We start from the raw sequence: 9,914 nt of genomic DNA on the forward strand, positions 1-9,914 counted from the left end.
TTCCTCGGCCGCAAGGACTTCGGTCCATCTGTCTGCTAGCAAGTCTTGATCAGCTTGAAGCTGTTGTTTTTTTTCTTCAGGCTATTTGATAAATTCTTCATCGCCGAGGCTCACCTCATCGTCACAGAGAGGCGTGTAATTGTCCTCCTCCGGTTCTCCATCTGCTGCCTGCTCTGGAGGGCTAGCTTGTTCATCCTCCGGCTCTACATCGTGCTGGAGGGGATTGTGGTTGTCTTCGGCACTATCCGGAGTGTTATTTTCTCTTGTGCCAGTATCACTAGTTTTGCTGTGGCGGGACTTAGAGTGGCGCCGCTGACATCGGCGCTTGGGTTGCTTCTTGGAGTGGTCATCCTCCGCTATCTCGTCGCCATTGCCTTCTTTGGGGGTGTCCACCATGTATATATCATATGATGAGGTGGTGGTCCAACGCCCTGTGGGCGGTGGTTCCTATTCGTCTCCTGCATCGTCGTCCATACCGTCGATGTCTTCGGAGTCGAAATCGAGCATGTCGGTTAAATCGTCGACACTGGCTACTAAATGGGTGGTGGGTGGGTAGCGAATTTCTTCGTCATCCGCATCCCATTCTAGTCGGACATAGTTCGGCCAAGGTTCTCCTGACAAGGAGAGAGAACTTAATGAATTTAGCACATCGCCGAAAGGCGAGTGCTGAAAGATATCCGTGGAGGTGAACTCCATGATCGGCGCCCAGTCAGATTCGATAGGCACGGATGCAGGCGGCTCGGAGTCCGTGGCTGGAGCCGAATCCAGTGGTTCGGCGACACGACTCTCGTAAGGGGTGAAGTCGGTATCCGGCTCCATCGCCCCTGAGAGTGTGGCTTCCATGGCGTGGTCTATCTCTCCGTCTTTGGATGGTGCAATTTGCTCCGGATTGAAGGCCGGAGTAGTTGCAGATGCGATCTCCCGAACACTATCGACGGCAGAGTTACGTCATGCTCGTCGTGATTGTGTCGCGCACCTGACATGGGCTTGAATCCGTCGAAGATCAAGTCTCTGCGGCTGTCGGCAGTATAGTTTAAGTTTTCAAACCTGACATGATGGCCCGGGGCGTAGCTCTCAATCTGCTCCAGATGGACAAGCGAATTGGCCCGCAGTGTGAAGCCGCCGAATTCAAACATCTTTCCGGGGAGGAAAACCTCACCCTGGACCGCATCGTTACCGACGATCTCAATGAAAGCACCAATGTCGGTGTCAAAACCGGCGGATCTCGGGTAGGGGGTCCCGAACTGTGCGTCTTAGCCAGATGGTAACAGGAGGCAGGGGACATGATGTTTACCCAGGTTCAGGCCCTCTTGATGGAGGTAATACCCTACGTCCTGCTTGATTGTTCTTGATGATATGAGTATTACAAGAGTTGATCTACCACGAGATCGTAGAGGCTAAACCCTAGAAGCTAGCCTATGGTATGATTGTATGTTATCCTACAGACTAAACCCTTCTGTTTATATAGACAACGGAGGGGGCTAGGGTTACACAGAGTCGGTTATAAGGGAGGAGATCTACATATCCGTATTGCCAAGCTTGCCGTCTAGGCCAAGGAGAGTCCCATGTGGACATGCGATGAAGTCTTCAATCTTGTATCTTCATAGTCCAACAGTCCGGCCAAAGGATATAGTCCGGCTGTCCAAAGACCCCCTAAACCAGGACTCCCTCAGTAGCCCCCGAACCAGGCTTCAATGATGATGAGTCCGACGCATAGATTGTCTTCGGCATTGCAAGGCGGGTTCTTCCTCAATGCCCCGACGGATAACTATAGCGGCATTATAGTCGGTCTAAACCTTGGACGTTTTTGGTCTCTAGAAACAGTTGTCGGGTTGCATTCCTCCTCTCTCTTCTCAGTCCAACCACACACTTGACCTCGTTCGTAATGCATCGAACCCCCTTGTGTGTGCATCCAAAATTTACCCGCACCCGACCCGGGAAGTCGTCACCGTTGGATCCGGATCATCCCCAAACATCCCCGAAATATCAACGTTTTATTTATTGGACTCCTTAGAATATTTATTCTCGTCCTTCAGATTTTGATCCGATGATCCAAATCCCTCTCCTTTCATCCACTTGCTATATGTTAGACCACCCCCTAACCAAATCTGTCTAAACCAAACCCTAGCCTAACTCCTAGACCCTACTGCGCCGCCACCATCCTCGGATCCAGCACCGAACCAGCCTACCTACCTCGTTTTCTAGATCCACCCAACCACGTCCATCCATCCCACCGTCGCTCTGGACCGACAGATCCGAATCGAACAGTCCATAGCCTCCCAGTACATCCTCCCACCTACCGCATCAACAGAGAGCCCCACGTTCCAGCACTCATTCTCCTCGAGCTAGTCCCTGCCTCGTTCCCCTCCGTCCTCGCCCGTCCTTCGCGCGCGGCAAGCTATAGCACCACCAGAGCTCCCTCCGCCGACGAGCACCACCAGCAGATGAGCCCTCGCCGCCTGGTTCTCTGTCTCCCTGTGTCCCTTTTTTCCCTCTCTGGTTCTCCCCTCACCCCGTCTCTCTCTTTGCTCTCTTCACAGGAGCACACCGGCGCCCTGGAAGCAATCGCCGGCCTACGCATCGAGCTCCGCCACCGGAGATCCCCGTCGCTGCCTCCATTCCCGTGCCGTTCCCGCAGTGCCCCTGTTGCGCCGCCGTTTCCTCGCCGTCGTCGCACCAAGTCCACCTGACGGATCCGCTGCAAGTTCGCCACTGTTGCTCTGATCCCTAATGAGCAGGGGACGAGGTGCCCGCTCCCATTGACCGTGACGCTCAGGACCGCGTCGACCTCCCCGGCTCGTCCTTTGCACGTGCGTTGACCCCGTGCCAAGTCCCTCTACTTCCCTGCTCCAAGTCAAGCGTCAAGCATCAGTGCCTCCCCTGCCAACTTGAACCCCGCCGGATCCAGTGGCTCGTAGCACCACCGCCGCCGCCGCCAAGTACCTCGCCGCAGAACGACGTCCCGCACCTGGACCCGCTCGTCTCCGCCACTGCTGCCGCTCAAGTGGGAGCTCGATGAAGATGGTGCTCTTTGTTTTGTTTTGTTTTCCTGTTGATCAGTAGTGGAGCCCAGTTGGGGCGATCGTGATTCTAGCAATTGGGGTTGTCTTCTTTTATTTTGGTTCCGTAGTCGGACCTTGTTTGTATTCTGGATGATGTATGTTTAACTTGTATTTGTGTGAAGTGGCGATTGTAAGTCAAGTCTTTATCCCTTTTTTATTCAGTACATGGGATTGTGTGAAGATTACCCCTCTTGCGATTAACCTACCATCGGCTATGCCTCTAAGTCGTGCCCTGACACGTGGGAGATATAGCTGCATCATGGGTGTTACAAGCTGGTAATCAGAGCCATCCCCGACTTAGGAGCCCCCTACTTGATCGAATCGCTGACGTTGTTGAGTCTAGAACAAAATGTTTTGCGTCTTCGGATTATTTAGATTGGAGAGTAGGATTCTTTTTACTCCTCAGTCCCTTCGTCGCTCTGGTGAGACATCCTGACGTAGAGTTTTGACTCTTCTCTCCTCAAATTTCACAAAAAAAATTAGGATCACGCGGGTATCTTGGAATTGTTCCGATGGTTTTGTGACGAGAACATTGTTCTTGGTGCCTCCTGACATTTAGGGGTTGTGGCAGTGTCCTAGGGAGTAGAGCTCCGAGGTGTTGTCATCACAATTTTATCGTTGCAGTTATGGAATACGTGAGTTCGCCGACATCAAAAATCTCTTTTATGCAATTGTTGGTGAGATAACCTCGACGCCACCTAGTACCGGGCGGGAGTTCGGGAGTATTTCCATAACTCGTATAACGGATGCTTTTCGAAGGTTGAGGTAAATGATTTCTGAAGGTTTGTTGGTTATGTGTTGAAGGATGGATACAGCTGGATGTAGGAATTGCTAGTTTGGGTGAGATATTATGCTTCCCCTGTATCCCCAACACCTGATTGCATAACCAAAAAGTTTTAGGAGTTTATAAGTGGGAATTCTAGTATCACATAGGATATCTTTCCAACAGACACATGATACGATACGGGGTCTAGCATATGTTTGTTCCGGCTTATTCTGCAAGCCAATCTTTGTTTTGTTTTTGAGTTGTGGTATTCGAGTTGCTTCAATGTCAAGTGTTGATTCCATACCTTTCCTAAGCAGTGTTCTCATACTTCTATGTAAATACTAATCCCTCATGATAATCAATATTGTCTTGTCAATCCTTTTCAACCGGTGTGTTTCTCTTCAAGTGGATCCGATCATTTCAACATCCGCAAGATCAACTCTAAGTTTTCTAGATGGTATCCATTCCATCTGCCCAAGTTGCCTTTGTTTTCCCACCCTCCCACCCTTTTCCTTCAAGGACTCTGATTTCTTATTCAAGTATCCTTTTATTGATGCGAAGTCTCTCCATTCTTTTCCGTCAATGTTCTTATCCGATGATTCTCATGAAGATACTAAAGAAGCTTCGAGTCTATAATTCTTCAGTCTTTTTCCTCTCCGGTGGATTCAATTCAAGCTTTGTTGATCATATTCTTTTCCTCGTTTTAAATTTTTTCCCATGCCGGTGCACCTCTTGATCGCTCACCTCTCTCTATTCACATCTGAAGTGCTGAAGATATCTCAGAAGATTCAAGTTTCCATCATCAATTCACTCAAGTTCTTTTGAGGATGTTCTCTCATTCAAGCCATTTAATTCAACCAGCGCAATCTCCCTTTCAAGTATTTTTTCAACGATGTTTCTTTTTAGTGGGCCCTAACCCACAGGTCTTTTCCCAGGATCTTACCCGACTCTTCTCATTTTCTCGGAGCTATTCTAAATTTCATTCCAAGTTTGACGTAAGAATGAAATATTCATCAGTCCAATGCTTTATCTAAGACCTTTCAAATTCTTTTCAACGTTGGTTCAACCTTTCTATTTCTCGTCGTCATTCTCGGATTTTGAAGACTGAAGAAGAGTTTCTCTTAAATCCTTACCCGTGCTTCCAAAGATTCATGTTTCTAGCCTTATGCCATCCTCTCATAATTGTTTTCGATTGTGAGAATTCTTTTCACCCATCCGGAGCAATTCAAGAGTCTTCTCAGATTGATTCTCCGTAGCCCATCATGTTAGAATTATTCATTCAAGCTTTCAACTCTCGTTCTCCAAATCTTACCGGTGCATCATTCAAGTATTCTCTAATCAGCTCGCGACCTTCTTCGTCCACTTGTATCTGAATTCCCTCAAGTATCTTTGTTCTTTTTATAATTCTTCCCAGTGTTTTCCTTATCTTCTCTTCGTTCATTTTCAATTCTTACGGTGGTTCATTCAAGTGTTCTCTTCCTTGGTTATTTATCAATTCATTCGTTCTTTCCAATCCTACCGGTGGTTCGTTCAAAACATTCCCAATTTTGCGCTATATCTATCTTAATCCTTTTTATGAGAATAAGTAGTATGCCAAATCTATTGCTTGTCATCAAACTAAATTGGTGAAGGATACGCATAACATAATTCTTATTCTTGGTTCATCCAGGTGATTCATCTTTCTCTCCGGAGTTGTCCTTCATATCACATTCTCGGTACGAGATGCTTCATCTTATCTTTTTTGGAGTTCGTTCATGATATCAATTCTCGGTTTCTAGTTGTTCATCTTTGCTTTTACGGAGTTCCAAGTTTTCCGCATTGTCTCGTCGCAAAGCTTCATCCAATCATTGCAAGGCCTCAATCTTATTCTTTCATCCTTCACTTCCTTCTGCTCATTCTTTTATTACTGGAGTTCTCCATGAAGGCTAAACATGGTGGTTCTTCAAAGATTTAATTCATTCTCGAAGTGTTCTTCAAGATTTTCCTTGGAGGAGCTCAAGTATTCTTCTTCTTGCATTCCAAAGTGCAATTCCTTCTACTTATCTTTTGAGATGGTGTTATGTCATATTTGACAATTTCCTTCATGTTGCATGATTCAAAAGTTGTCAGGAATGGGTTAGTTAAACACATCAATTTATTCGAGCATGAGCTCTTCTCAATCCATCAATCTCTTTGTTCGAGTTATTTTGGGTTATATTTCACCTAAAGCTTTCCCTAAGGATTTTGCTATTTATGGTGCTCATAAATGACTCAGGTTCTTCATTTATCCTCCCGGTGGAATAAGTTTCTCGTCTCCTTGTTGATATCAATCCAATCTATTGTTTCCGTTAGTGGCAGAATTTCACCTCATAATTTTGAGAAGTTTTCCATAAGCCCACTACAAGTTGATTTGTTCTTTCTTGGTTTCCAACAACTCCGTTATAACCTTCTTGGAAGGGTGTTTTTCCAAGCTCATTTGTGGCAGAAGTTGTCATTTTCTTCTCAATTCTTTCCTTTCCAACGATCCAACTTCTATTCTTTCGTTCCGGAGGCATTGTGAGTTGCTTTCTTCACCCATCATCCCATTTTTTTGTCAAAGATCATGTTCTTTACTTTTGCTTATCCATTCAACCAGAGTGTCATGCCCTCTTTTCAAGTTCTTCCCGTTTTGTCAAGTTTTGCCTCCCTTCTCAACCGGAGTGCTGTCTGAAATCTTTCTTACCCCTTGTGCCATTCTTTCAATAGTTTTGGAGGCAGTGTGTTGTTGATCACATCAAGTATCCTCTCATCTTTTCAAGTTCATGTTGAATTTCTTCCATTCAGTCGGAGTTCATGTTGAAGTTCTTGTTTCAACTAGAGTGTTGTGGCTATCATTCCTCTTCTAACCGGAGACTCATCCAAGTGCTTTCATTTTGCCAAGTTCATATTTATGCGTTCCATTTCCAAGCGGAGTGTTGTCGTATTTGTTATTTATCGTTCCTTGTTCATTTCGTTGCTACCGGAGTGCTTTCATGTACTTCTTGTACATTGTAACACTTTTCTTATGTCTTTCAACCTACAAGGTTCTAGTAATGTTCCTTGTTCCTCTTTTCTAACGGAGTGTTTTCAACTTCGTTCATCTCCGTTGTATTCTTTCTTTCAAGATTTCAACCTCTCAAGGTTCTTTGGTTTCACTCATTTGTCAAAGAAGCAATTAGTTTTACCTCTTCTCTTCCTCTTCCGTTTCTCTCCGGTGCCATCCTAGATCTCGGGACGACATCCTCTTGTAGTGGTGGAGTGTTGTAACGCCACGAGACCGACGCGCAAGGTGTCTTTCAGTTATTTGTTGTTGTTGCCTTCTCATTTGCTTGCGTGTCGCATCTTGCCATGTCATCATGTGCATTGCATCATCATGTTTTCAAAACTTGCATCCGTCCCGGTCTCCTCGTTCTCTCTGTTGTCCGTTCTGAGCCCACACACACTTCCATGCGCCTGTGGCACATCCGAAATATTATATTATGGGTGGCCGGAAAATTTTATCGGAATGGGATGAAAGTTGGTGTGTGGTCTTATTATAGTGTAGATAGACCGCCTGCCAAGTTTTATCGCATTCGGACTTTGTTTGATGCCCCAACGGATAACTATAGCGGCATTATAGTCGATCTAAACGTCAGACATTTTCGGTCTCCGGAAACGGTTGACGAGTTGCATTCCTCCTCTCTCTTCTCAGTCCAACCACACACTTGACCTCATTCGTCTAACACCTTTTGTACAATGCACCGAACCCCCTCTTATGTGCGTCCGAAATTTACCCGAACCCGACCCGGGCAGTCGTCACCGTTGGATCCGGATCATCCCCAAACATCCCCAAAATATCATCGTTTTATTTATTGGACTCCTTAGCATATTTACTCTCGTCCTTCAGATTTCGATCTGATGATCCAAATCCCTCTGCTTTCATCCACTTGCTATATGTTAGACCACCCCCTAACAAAATCTGCCTAAACCAAACCCTAGCCTAGCTCCTAGCCCCTATTGGCGCCGCCACCATCCTCGGATCCAGCACCAAACCAGCCTGCCTACCTTGGTTTCCAGATCCACCCAACCACATCCATCCATCCCACCGTCGCTCTGGACCGTCAGATCCGGATCGAACAGTCCGTAGCCTCCCTATTCATCCTCCCACCTACCACATCAACAGAGAGCTCCACGTTCCAGCGCTTGTTCTCCTCGAGCTAGTTCATGCCTCGTTTCCTTCCGTCCTCACCCATCCTTCACGCGCGGCAAGCCGCAGCACCACCGGAGCTCCCTCCGCCGACGAACACCACCAGCAGATGAGCCCTCGCCGCCTGGTTCTCTGTCTCCCTGTGTCCCTTTTTTCCCTCTCTGGTTCTCCCCTCACCTCATCTCTCTCTTTGCTCTCTTCACAGGAGCACACCGCCACCATGGAAGCCACCGCCGACCTCCGCGTCGAGCTCCGCCACCGGAGATCCCCGTCGCTGCCTCCATTCCCGCGCCGTTCTCGCCGTGCCCCTGTTGCGCCGTCGTTTCCTAGCCGCCGTCGCACCAAGTCCACCTGACGGATCCGCTGCAAGTTCACCACCGTTGCTCTGCTCCCTGACAAGCAGGGGACGAGGCGCCCGCTCCCATTAACCATGACGCTCAGGACCGCGTCGACCTGCCCGGCTCGTCCTTTACGCGTGCGTTGACCCCGCGTCAAGTCCCTCTACTTCCCTGCTCCAGGTCAAGCGTCAAGCACCTGTGCCTCCGCTGCCGACTTGAACCCTGCCGGATCTAGTGGCTCGTAGCACTGCCGCCACCGCCAAGTACCTCGCCAGAGAACGACGTCCCATACCTGGACCCGCTCGTCTCCGCCACCGCTGCCGCTCTGAACCTCGTGCCCGCGCTGCTCTCTGCTTCATTTTAGGTGAGCAGAGCGCTCACCCAGGCTGTTGAAGCATCGCCCTCCCGCGTGGGCTGCCGCACCTCCCGCAAGCCATTCAGCGCTCAAGGCCCATCCGTGATTTCCAAGGCCCAGCTCCCTAGAGCCCAACGTGAGCAGCTCCCCCGGGCGCTCCTTTTTTCCTTCTGTTGGGCCTCCTCCAGTTTTAGGTTCGGCCTGTGTCCTATTTTTTTCCTGACGAGAGAATTTATTAATTATCCAGTGTTTTGTAGTTTTACAAAAAAGTCCCCCTAGATCATGCATTTAATAACTCACAAATGATGCATCGGATTGAAATATTTATATAGGTAAAATTCTTAGTTTTTCTTCTAGTTTCATAATATGTCATTTTCAACCATGTTTAAAATGTTGTTTGTTTAAATTTGCTCCAATGCCAGGTTAAAATGCTTTAATTCATAACTTAATAACCGTAGCTCCAAATTTAATAAACTTTATATGTAAATGGGGTAGAAAAATGCCTAGTTTAACATGGTGGCTTTACTTTGCATGTTAACAACTTTAAAATATTGTTTAGGGAAGAACAGTACCAAATCTAGAATATGCACATGAGGATTTTCCGGAATTGTTGTTTGTTATTTCCAGCCTCATTTAAACTTGACTAGATAGTTAGTTTAATTATGCTTCACCTGTTGCCATGTTAATGAACATTTAATATTGTTGGGTACATAAACGAGATCGAACTAAATAACTTGAATGTGGTGTTCTGTCAATATGCAACTCGTTGCATATTGTGCTCCACTTAATTTGTAGTTTTGTTTGTGCACCTTGACATGCCATGCCATGAATCATTAAAGCGGACATGCATCATACTTGGTTGTGCATCATGCCATGTTTATGTGGTGGTTGTTTACTATGTTGCTTGCTTCTTTCCAGGTTGCTTCTCTCATTAGCTTCAGTTTCATTCCGGCGTTGTGAGGTTTCGTTCGACTACATCTGTTTGTCTTCTTCATGGACTCGTTCTTCTTCCTTGCGGGATCTCAGGCAAGATGACCACATCCTCGAAATCACTTCTATCTTTGCTTGCCAGTTGATCGCTCTATTGCTATGTCGCGCTACCTACCACTTGCTATATCATGCGTCCCATGTTGCCATGTCAAGACTCTATCCCACCTTTCCTAGCAAACCGTTGTTTGGCTATGTTATCACTTTTGATCGGCCCCTCCTA

Source organism: Triticum aestivum, chromosome 2A, assembly GCF_018294505.1.
Source record: "Triticum aestivum cultivar Chinese Spring chromosome 2A, IWGSC CS RefSeq v2.1, whole genome shotgun sequence".
NCBI lineage: Eukaryota > Viridiplantae > Streptophyta > Magnoliopsida > Poales > Poaceae > Triticum > Triticum aestivum.